The 11,200-nt window shown below is 35.0% G+C and overlaps 1 long non-coding RNA gene across 1 annotated transcript; it reads right to left on the bottom strand.

Annotated features, from left to right (window-relative positions):
* Positions 1 to 2,468: 2,468 nt before the first annotated feature.
* Positions 2,469 to 7,386, bottom strand: LOC138903668 (uncharacterized). Its single transcript, XR_011413006.1, has 2 exons — positions 7,200 to 7,386; positions 2,469 to 4,154 (listed from the first exon to the last, which is right to left on the bottom strand). It is a non-coding gene; the product is annotated as an uncharacterized lncRNA (long non-coding RNA).
* Positions 7,387 to 11,200: the final 3,814 nt, after the last annotated feature.

The raw sequence follows: 11,200 nt of genomic DNA, 5'->3' as shown, positions 1-11,200 counted from the left end.
CCTTGTTGGACCTTTTCCCTTATAAAGTGACAATCAATCTCTATGTGCTTAGTCCTTTCATAAAATACAGGATTATTAGCTATCTGCATTGCTGCTTTACTATCGGTAAACAATTGAATTGGCGTAGGAACCTTGACCTCCAACTCTTTGAACAATCTCGTCAACCAAACAAGTTCTGCTACAGTTAGTGCCATGCTCCTGTATTCCGATTCAGTTGAGCTCCTTGTTATTGTATTTTGTTTCTTTGGTTTCCAAGATATCAATGAACCACCAAGCTTTAATAGGTAACCAGTTATTGATCTCCTTGGGTTTGGACAGCTTGCCCAGTCTGCATCACAATATGCCTTCAAAGTAGTACCTCCTTCTGAACTCATCAATATCTCTAGTCCTGGTTCATTCTTTATATATCTCACTATTTTGTAGGCTGCTTCCAAGTGTGACTTCTTGGGTGATTGCATGAATTGACTTAGATTCTGTACACTGTATGCAATATCTGGCCTAGTTAATGTCAAATACAATAACTTTCCAACCAATCTCTGGTAATCCCTCACATTTGTTAATGCTACATCATCATGAAGGTTGCAATGTAGATCATATTCAATAGTTGTCACCTTTCTATTATAATCCATGGGTGTTAGTGCAGGTTTAGAGCCTCCCAGGCCTAACTCAGATATGAGCTCTAAGGCATATTTTCTTTGGCATAGCAGTATTCCCTTTTGAGATCTACATACTTCAATTCCTAAAAAATATTTCAGAATTCCCAAATCCTTCATTTTGAAGGCATGTTGTAGAATGTCTTTGGCTTCATTGATCAAGTTAACATCATCACCTATAATAAGAAGATCATCAACATATACAAGTATTATAACTTGTCTGTTGTGTCTCTTCAGGATGAATAACGAGTGATCATGTTGACTTTGTATAAAACCAGCCTTCAAGAGAGCAGTAGTGAGCTTGAAATTCCATTATCAAGATGCTTGTTTGAGCCCATACAATGATTTGAGTAGTCTGCAGTATTTATTCTCCCTTTGACTACCAAAACCAGGAGGTAATTGCATATAGACCTCCTCTTCAAAATCACTATGAAGAAACGCATTATAAATATACATTTGAAATAAGTTCCACCGATTCATAGCTGCCAGGGCAATAACAGTCCTAATAGTTACCATTTTGACGACCGGAAAAAAGGTTTCTTGATAATCGAGGCCTTCTTGTTGACTGTATTCCTTGGTAACTAGTCTTATTTTATATCGTTTAACTGTGCCATCGGATTTATATTTGATTTTGTAAACCCATCTACACCTGATAGGAACCTTTCCTTTTGGAATAGTAACAACCTCCCAAGTGTTATTGCTAACCAATGCCTCAACTTCATCTTGCATGGCTTCCATCCATCATGGATCCTTCATGGCTTCAGTGTAAGACCTTGGCTCAATTTCAGAGGAAGTTGCAGCAAAATAAGACTGATAGTTGTTAGAAAGGGAGTCATAACTCATGTAGTTTCATATGGGATATATACATGTTGAGGAAGATGCTTTCATAGTTGGGCAAATGTAGTCGATTGACCAGATTGGTGGATTTGAGCCTCTAGAAGATCTCCTCAATTGTGAACATGCAGGCTCCTCATCAATAGAGTCAACTTGGTATTGCTCCGGCCCATCAACAACATCAACTGGTTGCTCTATTCCTTCAGCAATATCAGTTGGTTCTTCTAACTGTTGAAATTGTTCAACACCAACTTGTACTTGGTCATTGTCATTAATATCAGGCAAATTTTGTTGGTTATTGAAGCTTGGATGTGTTGCAGAAGACTTCTCTGGATCAAAACACAGAGGAGGATTTCTTCCCTCTTTTAATAACTGGAAAGGGAATATATCCTCTTTAAACACTACATCCCTGCTAAAAAAAACCTTTTTGTCCTTGAGATTATATAGTCTATAACCCTTTTGGGATGTTGAATATTCCATATGGACTGTTGCTATGGCCCTGGAAGAGAACTTATCAGGCTTTTCAATAGTTATGGCAAAGCAAAGGTATCCTATGATCCTTAAATGGTGTAGTGAAGGACTTGTCTTATGAAAAATTTCATATGGCGACCTCCCTGATAAAACTGTAGAAGGCAATTTATTCATCAGATATACTATTGTCAATACGCAGTCTCCCCAAAGGTGTAATGGAATACTCCCCTGAAACCTCAAAGCTCTAGCCACTTCTAGAATATGTCTATGTCTCCTTTTCACTACTCTATTTTATTGTGGAGTATGTGGGCAACTACTTTGATGCAGTATGCCATTTTCTGATAGGAAGGTTTTACAGTATGAACTATAAACTCAGCACCATTATTAGTCCTGAATATTTTAACAGTTTTGTCAAACTGTACATGCACCATTTTAACAAAAGCCTTCAAAAGAATCAGTGTATCACTTTTCAACTTCATCAAGAAAACCCAAATCATCTTAGAATGATCATCAACAAGTGTCAAAAAATATTTGTGTCCATTATTAGTAGGCACTTTATATGGCCCCCAAATGTCTACATGCAATAGTTGAAAGATAGATTTTTCTCTACTATTGCTAAGTTGGAAAGGTCTCCTAGTTTATCTTACTAAAGGACAAACAGTACAATTATTGAAATTGCATCTAGTAGATATCTTGTCCTTCAAGGAGGCTATCTGCTTCATGACTTTAGCTGGCACATGCCCAAGTCTCCTGTGCTATACATGACTGTCTTCAACTGTATCCTTTGCTAAATAACTGCTGATTTTCTGTGTGACTTTGTTCCTATCTGAACCATCTGGGAGTAAGAGGTATAGGTCACCTTTTTTCTTACCATTCCCCTTCACTCTCCCAGTGCATAGGTAATGGAACACACAGAATGATGGAAAGAAAAATACTGAGCAATGTAACTCCTTAGTAAGCTTCGAGACTGATAATAAGTTGTACTTGAAATCAGGCACATGCAGAACATTTTTGAATTAAATCACCACCAGTTATTGTGCATTTTCCTTGGAAAGCAACTGAAGTTGATTTGCCATTTGGAAGATGGACATTACTCTTCTTTAAATCAAGTAAACTAGTTACATCAGTCAGCAAATTAATATTAGAGGTCATGTGATTTGTTGCCCCAATGTCAATGATCCAGGAGGTTTTAAAATTTTGCAATAACTGTGTATTAGCATTACCTGCTAACAATTGTGAATCAGCATTACCTGCCATATTTACTGCAAAATCCTCTCCTTTGTCCGGATTCAGCAACCTTAATATCTGATTGTATTGCTCATCAGTAAAATAGTTGTGCATACCCTGATTTGGTCCATTATTATTTGCTTTTGTAGCAGCTTGAGCTGCATCATCCTTCACAGAGAAGATATCATTCATGGTTGCATTTGCTAGTCAATATTCCTGCTTCTTCTTTCCTTTATAACCAGGAGGATAACCTACCAGCTTATAGCAAACATCCTTTGTGTGACCTTTATTCTTACAGTACTCACAATACATATTGTTGTACCTCTTGAATTTCTGTGAATTGTCCCTAGAACTCATCAATGCAGTAGACTCATTTATCTCATTCATGGATGTTCCAGATGTAAAAACTTTCCTCTGACTCTCCTCATGTATTAGCATAACGTAGGCATGACTCACACTAGGTGATGGAGACATGAGTAGAATTTTACTTCTTATGGCGTTATAGTTTTCATTTAAGCCCATTAAGAATTGAAACAGCTTCTGCTGTTCTAAATGATCTATGAAATCTCTCGTCTTAGGTGTTATAGGGAGAGAAGGAATAAGAGCACTATTCATCCCATAACAGTTTGAGTCTCGAATGATAGGCAGAGACGTTAGAAGTACCTTGATAAATTGTAGTTATTTCTTGATGGAGATTGTAAATTCTCGATCCGTTGATTTTGTCGAAACGATCTTGAAGATCTGTCCACACCTCATGAGCGTTATTAGCATAGACTATCCCATTGACCAATTCCGGCAATACGGTGTTCATAATCCAAGTGAGAACAGTGGCATTAACATGTTTCCATTCCTCGCCCAAATCAGCAGTAAATTGTGCTTTAGTGCAGGTACCATTGATACACTCCAATTTGCGCTTGGCTCGCAATGCAATCTTCATTGCTCTGCTCCATACGGAATAATTTTCAGTTCCTGTCAATAGAACCGAGATTATCACATTCCCTGGAGAATCAGACGGTTGAAGATACAAAGGATGTTGAGGATTATCGATATCTAAGTTCGCTATTGGAAAATTTTCTCAGAATCAGAAAATTTCAGAAGACGAAGATTGATTTGAGAAATTGCAGCGGCACCTTTCAGTTACCAAATCAGAAAACGAAACTCTAGCTCCGATCGGTTCACTCTGGCTTTGATACCATGTTAAATTTCACCATTGTTAGGTGAGAATTGAGCTTGGTTGACAGATCGAAAGGAGAGAGGTTTAGAGAGAGAATTTTCTGGAAGCTTTATTCAACTGAAGTTAAGAAATGAAAATACAATTCTCTAAGCTATTGCACTGTATACGTGTGTGTATATATAACCACCTCGGCTACTTAATTAACTACCACTAACTCTCTAATATGTACCAGCTATTCTAACAGACTGTTACCAAACACTGCACATGCTTCACAGATATAGGGGTCATCTAACTGTCAACTTATCATTTCAACAGATTTTATTATTAATGAGGTGAAGAAAATATTTAAATATCACAGTGTATTAAAATCAAGTTATTTAGTTCATCTAAAGAATCATCCAGCTTCTAATCATTTTCAACACTTAGTAATTTATGCCAAATTATTTATTACTTTAAATTATAGAATAAACCTGCAAGTTTGTTGTGCACATGATGAAGTCTTATTTGTTCTATTTTATCAAAGACATGAAGTGTTTTTGTGAACATACACGATATAATTTAAAGCTCGACATTCATCGAAGTCCCTTAATTTAGCTATAAGTTGCGCTGCCGGTCATTCCAGTTGTATCTAACCCTTCAATCAGCATGAGGTGTCAATGGTTCGGTTCGGTCGATTATTTTATAAATTTTGTACCATACCAAATTTTCGATTCTTCTATTATGTATAACCAAACTTAGACTTTTCGAAACCGTCCCATGTCGGTTACTCTTCGGTATCGATACGGTTCGGTTAATTTTCGGTATTTTTTTAATGTCATATAAAAGTCACTATTAGAAGTAGAATGCAATAAAATACGTACTTGTATAGGACTTAGCCAAACTTTCTAAATATTTTTACTGTTTAAAGAGTGATAAATTAAGAAAACATGAAAGATGACCAGATTATAGATCTAGATCATCAACTATTCTACAATAACGTAAAAGAAATTAAGCAAATACTCTATATATATATCACGAGTGAAAAGATATTAACCAAGTTGGGACTCAAGAATAAAATTTATAGAAGATTAATATTCAAAAAGATAAATCTAAATCATATGAAAGGAACATACTCAACATATTATAGTTTGCTACTTATAATCGCTAGAATACCTTGTATCTTATGAGTGAATATGCCGGAAATAATTTAGTTTCAATAGGAATAGCATAATAGGTTTGGGAATTAGGATTTTGAGTTTAATTACTTGTGGCTTGTAACTGTTTTCATAATTCCAACGCCCAAGGAAAAATTTAATAATTTATTATTTTTAAACTTAATGTATAGATATATTATTCGGTACGGTTTGGTAAGTTTTCGATTTATTTTTGTAAAATAAAAAACCTATCCTAATTATCGGTACAGTTATAGATTTATATTAAAACCTACGATTTTATTAAAAAACCTAATAATCGGTTCGCTACGGTACGGTTCGATCGGTTTAGTCGATTTAGTCGATTTTTAAATATCAATTGACACCCCTAATCAGCATATACGAACTCATATAGCATATATAAACAACATATTGTAACAATACCAATTACGAGTTTGTTTGGCCAAGTTCAAAAATTGCCAATTTTGAAAAGTACTTCTGCCAAAATAGTGACAAAATTACTTTTGGAGAGTAAAAGTTTGTGTTGGCCAATCCATTAATTGAGAAGTGCTTTTTACAGTATTTGATAAGCAAATCATGTTTGGTTAATCTTTATAAAAAGTATTTTTGAGTATCAAACAACAAAAAAGAATAATATCAAGATTCAATTTATTATTAGTATTAATTAAAAGAGAAAAACGTATTCAAAGATTTATTATAAAATAATTTATTTTTATTTTTATTTAATTAAAATATAAAATATAAATTTAAAATATATATATTACAGATTATAATCAATATAAAATATAATTTTACCGAAACAGTAATATTACCATCTTGTATACTTTAAAAAAATAAAGAAATTATACCTTGTGAAAAAAATATTTCAGTATAATGATTAGCTTAATTATTTCAAAGAGGAATATGAGTTTTAATTTTGAAAAGAAAATAAAAAAGTGAAATATGAGAGGATGACAGAAGAAACAACAGGAACGTCAAAGATATATTTATAGCAAAGAGACTATTTGAAATAAAAGCAAGAGAAAGAGAATAATATAATGAAAATAAAAAGAGAAGGAAAAGGGATGATAAAAAAGAAGATTAAATTAATAAGGGATAATTTGAGAATTATAAATGTATGGTAAAGATATTTTGTCTTAAAAAAATAAGTTTTTACTTACGTTTCTTATTCTTGGAAGAAACTAAAATTTGTATATTTTTTCCAAATGCTTCTACTTCTGCTTAAAAGCATTTCTCCTTCATGGACAAATATTTAAAAAATTTAAAAAGTAATTTTTGGGGGAAAATACTTTAGCACTCCGAGAAACCTGACCCTCCAATTAGTTCATTATATGTGAGTCTAGTCGTTTTTTTAGAAATCCTGAATGACATCGTTCATATAACCCAATACTATTCATCTTCTTCCTCAATTTATCTCAGGTTTGAACATAACTCATTTCAAGACATTGCATAGAACTTCAATAAAATGATAATTTCTACTTTATGATATCATTAAAATACTGAATCCATAATTATATTAAAAAACATGGTGAAAAAATTAGCTCATCCAAACTAATTAAGCCCTAAGTTGAGCTATATTCTTGTGGGTGTCCTTGAAATTCTTGTTGATATCTATTAATCCAAATATATAATGATATAGATGTAAATGTTAACTAACTCTAATTAACATAATAATTTGTAGGAATTTACCTTGATGTTTTCCAAGAAGAGGTTGGCCGGCATGCACCCACGTTGACCAAAAACAAAGACATGCACTCTCACTGTTTGCTTCCAAGAAAACTTTTTAAAGCAAAGTATTTTAGCTCTTGGAATGAGCTTTGGTTGGCTTTCAGGATAAATACATTTATAGACGACTATGAGTATGAGGCATTTTAAAAGAAATGCTAACCTTTGCTCTTTGTTTGTCGGCTGTGACACTTATATATTGGAGGACCAATTTGTGGTCTCTTTAATTACTTACTTTTTAAAGCTTGGCATGCCCCATAAAATAAATGGAGTTTAGTGGATACTTGGTGCCAGCTTACTGCCCAAATCAGAAACGGAGTCAGGATTTTAAGTTTATGAGTTCGGAATTCTAGCTAGTACGTTTAAGTCATTGGGTTCGAAATTAATAATTTATACATATTCAATAGATTTTTTTTAGATAAATACAGAATTTGGACGAAAGTTATTTGATTCAGCCGAACCCGCAAGTTTTATGCTAACTCCGCCCCGGCCCAAAATAGTGTGCATTATGTGCAAAGCCATCACTTTCAAACTTCTTTTTCTTTTTATTTTATTTTTTATTTGAGTACCTTCTCCCTTATTACCACGTAATTAAATATTCATACTCATGTACCTTCTTACCATGTTACACATGTATTAACATGTTTCCTTCTCTATCGTCATCGTTGACACACAAAATGATATTTCTAATATCTGTTAGCACGCGTTAAAATATCAAGCTTAATTGAAAACTAAACTAACTAATTAATTAATTATTCAACTAAATTAATTGATTAAATAATTAATTAAGAATAAAAATGCACAAAATAAAGAACTTTTTTGGTATTTTTTTAAATAAAAATTTAATTAAAAAAATGCTAACACAACAAGAAAAATACTTTAAATTGAAACAAAATTGGTGAAAAGTTGTTTCCTTTGAGAGAATTGAAGAGATGCAAAAATTAGGTATCCATAAACTCCGCCCACCCCCACAAGGTTGTTAATCCAGTTCATCCTCAAGATCTATCGTTGAGTTATAATTATTATGACTATACTGAAATGCAATAATTGTGTTTTTTTTTTCCCTCTTTTCTTTTGGTCAAGAGTGTAACTTAAGTTAGGCGAGGAAAATGTCAAAACTTTGGTCATATTAAAGTATTTGAGCATTTTGTTTAGGTTTATTGATTATCAATTTATAAATATGCTAAATAGATGACGGAATAATAAGATATCGATTATCGGTTAATCAATTAATAATAGTTAACGAAACAATTATCGATTTAGCATATATGTGCTAGAAGCTTATATTTTTTTCAAACGCCTACAATAGAATTAATTTAAAAGGAACGTACCTATGATACTACAAGATATATAGTAGTATGTAGTTGCAAGATTTAAGTCCTCCAAGTCTGAAGTAATTGACAATATTGGAAATTATGTACCAGCTAATTTGGTATAGCCACATATTATTTTTCAAAACTTATATGAAAAACAAATATATTTATATGATGATGATTCACTAGATCTCCTCAATTTCACTGAATTATTGCTTTGTCAATACCGCCTTAGTCTCTTTCAACTACTTATGATTATTGATCAAAACCAGCAAAATATCTACGAAACTAGTGGGAAGGACTAAGGAGGTGATAAAGAATTACTGTACGTAGAAACTTAAGTGCACCCTCTAACAGTTGCGACCTTCTTTAAAGATATGAGTTAAATACTCGATATATATACGTTCATATTATTTGAGACGTTGGTGAAAGTCATGTGATTTTTATGTTACGATACAAAGTTGTGTAACTTTAATGACAAAAAAGACATAGGGGTGTGACCTTTTATGAAATTTATCCGTTCTTACAATGAATATCTCATAAATCCATAACACCCTATGAATTTTTTAAATTATTTGTGGCTATCTATGATCACAGAGATTAAATATTACCCTACACTACTCCTGCTTACCATCAAAATTGGATAACAATTAAATTTGTAATTGGTTTTAAGAATACGCAGATTAACTTGATACAAAGCGATAAATTAAGTTACTATTGAACAAACAAAGATAAAATAAATTCAAACCACACGAGTTGGATGGTTTCAGCCTTAGTGAAATAGCCACTCTCGAGTCGGGCTCACCACAATCGGTACAAATGGAAAAGAGTAAGAGCTAGAGATAGAGAAAATAATAATATATTACTTTTAAGTGCGTATTACAATGTGCATCATGAATTATCAGACCCTCATTATATAGTAGGGAAGTCCTACTTTAGGTACAACTCTATAAAAGATAAAAAATCTTCTGATTCACTTATTGTCGTTTCCTTGTAGATACGTACCGAGATCCCCGCCGTGATATTCGGCCGGTCATGGATACTTCGGCTTTCTGTTGGCTATGCTGGATTGTCTGACAATGTTCTTCAAAGTCGTTCAGGGCTAGGACCGATTCCGAGACCATTGCCTCGATATTCTCGAGGGCAGGCGTCATGCCTCCGAGTTCTGGCCCGGTGGGACTTTGGCTCGATTTCGGTCCCTTACCGCCATGTCTCGAGCCTGGCTTATTTTGTCGGAGGCTGGGATGTACCATGAGTTCGACTTCACCAGTATACAGATAGTCCCCTCATTTTTCGGAGAGTAAACGGCGAGAAACGACATGAGCTTTCGATTCTTACTTCGACACATCGTGACAGAAACGACAAAACATCCGAAATATCTCGTCAGTCAAGTCATAATGGCATTAAATGCATGTCAGCCGCCAGTCGGCCGTCCCTGAATGTGAAACGCCGTTGAACTACTATAAATACCCCCTCTTTTATTCATTTTTACTTTACATCAAACCTACTACCCTCGTACCTTCAGGATTTCAATACTCTTTAGCACTGTTACCCATATTCGAGGTCCTTTGCAAGAAATTTTACCCATATTCTTCTCAAGCCAACAAGTCTAATCCTTTAACTTCCTTTCTTTCTTCATCTTTCTCAGATTTTCCTCCATCTTCATTTTCTAAAAAAATGGCAAAGACTTCCAAACCCGTTCCCCAGAAAGATGATCTTTCCACTTCGCGGCCGGTTACTGAGTCGAGGAGACCGCCCCACGCGCGGCCATCAGTGAACCAGTACCTGAACCCCCTTTGAAAATGTTCATCCCCGGGGGATGCTCAGTCAACATCGATTTCAAGGTTGAAAAGCCTTCCTCCGTACAAGGTCGGTGTGAGGAGGTCCCGAGATACATCTACTCGATTACCAAAGAGGTCCTCTCTACGGTTCGAAAAGACTGCAGCTGGGGCGATAAAGACATAGTGGTCCCCGACCCTGAAGAGTCCATTACCACTTATGTCGAGGGATATAAAGTTTTTACACTTATCCCTTTACATTGGGGCCGATAGACCCGATCATATTGGATTTCTGCAAGAGGTACAACGTGTGCCTAGGCCAGATTCATCCATCACTTTGGAGGATCGTGATCCTCCTCCTGTATTTTGTGAAAAAATTGATGGGTGCTCGTTAACCATTGATCATCTTCTCTACTTATACAGTCCCCGATTCTTCCGTAGGGGGCTGATAAAGCTTGTGTGTCGGGCCAGTAAATCTCCGTTCTAAAGTATTGATAAGGACCGGGATCGAGGCCGGCAATGTCGTTTTGTCCGAGTGAGGACTTTAGACTTGATACCTGCTGAGTGCTGGCCATTCCCCGAGAAGTGGCATACGTCACGTTAGTAGAACTTACATTCGAATACTAATTTTATACTTACTTCTATTTTCCTTATCGGTGCTTTGTGGTGGTGCAACCGTCGCTCAGGTCCCAAATGTTGTCCCTCGAATCAAAGACTAGGTCGAGGTTATCATTTCACATATGCCCAACTCCGAATGCTCATGGAGCAAACTCTCGAAGGGCCGTTGGGAGGCCTGTTCCCATGGTGAGACTTCTTTCCTGAGTAGGTTGTGTTAGGATTCTCCTTTTAACATTAAACTCTTACTCCCTTTACT

Source organism: Nicotiana tomentosiformis, chromosome 12, assembly GCF_000390325.3.
Source record: "Nicotiana tomentosiformis chromosome 12, ASM39032v3, whole genome shotgun sequence".
NCBI classification, from domain to species: domain Eukaryota; kingdom Viridiplantae; phylum Streptophyta; class Magnoliopsida; order Solanales; family Solanaceae; genus Nicotiana; species Nicotiana tomentosiformis.
The sequence above is the reverse complement of the archived record's forward strand: the minus strand, read 5'-3'. Positions and strand labels throughout refer to the sequence as shown.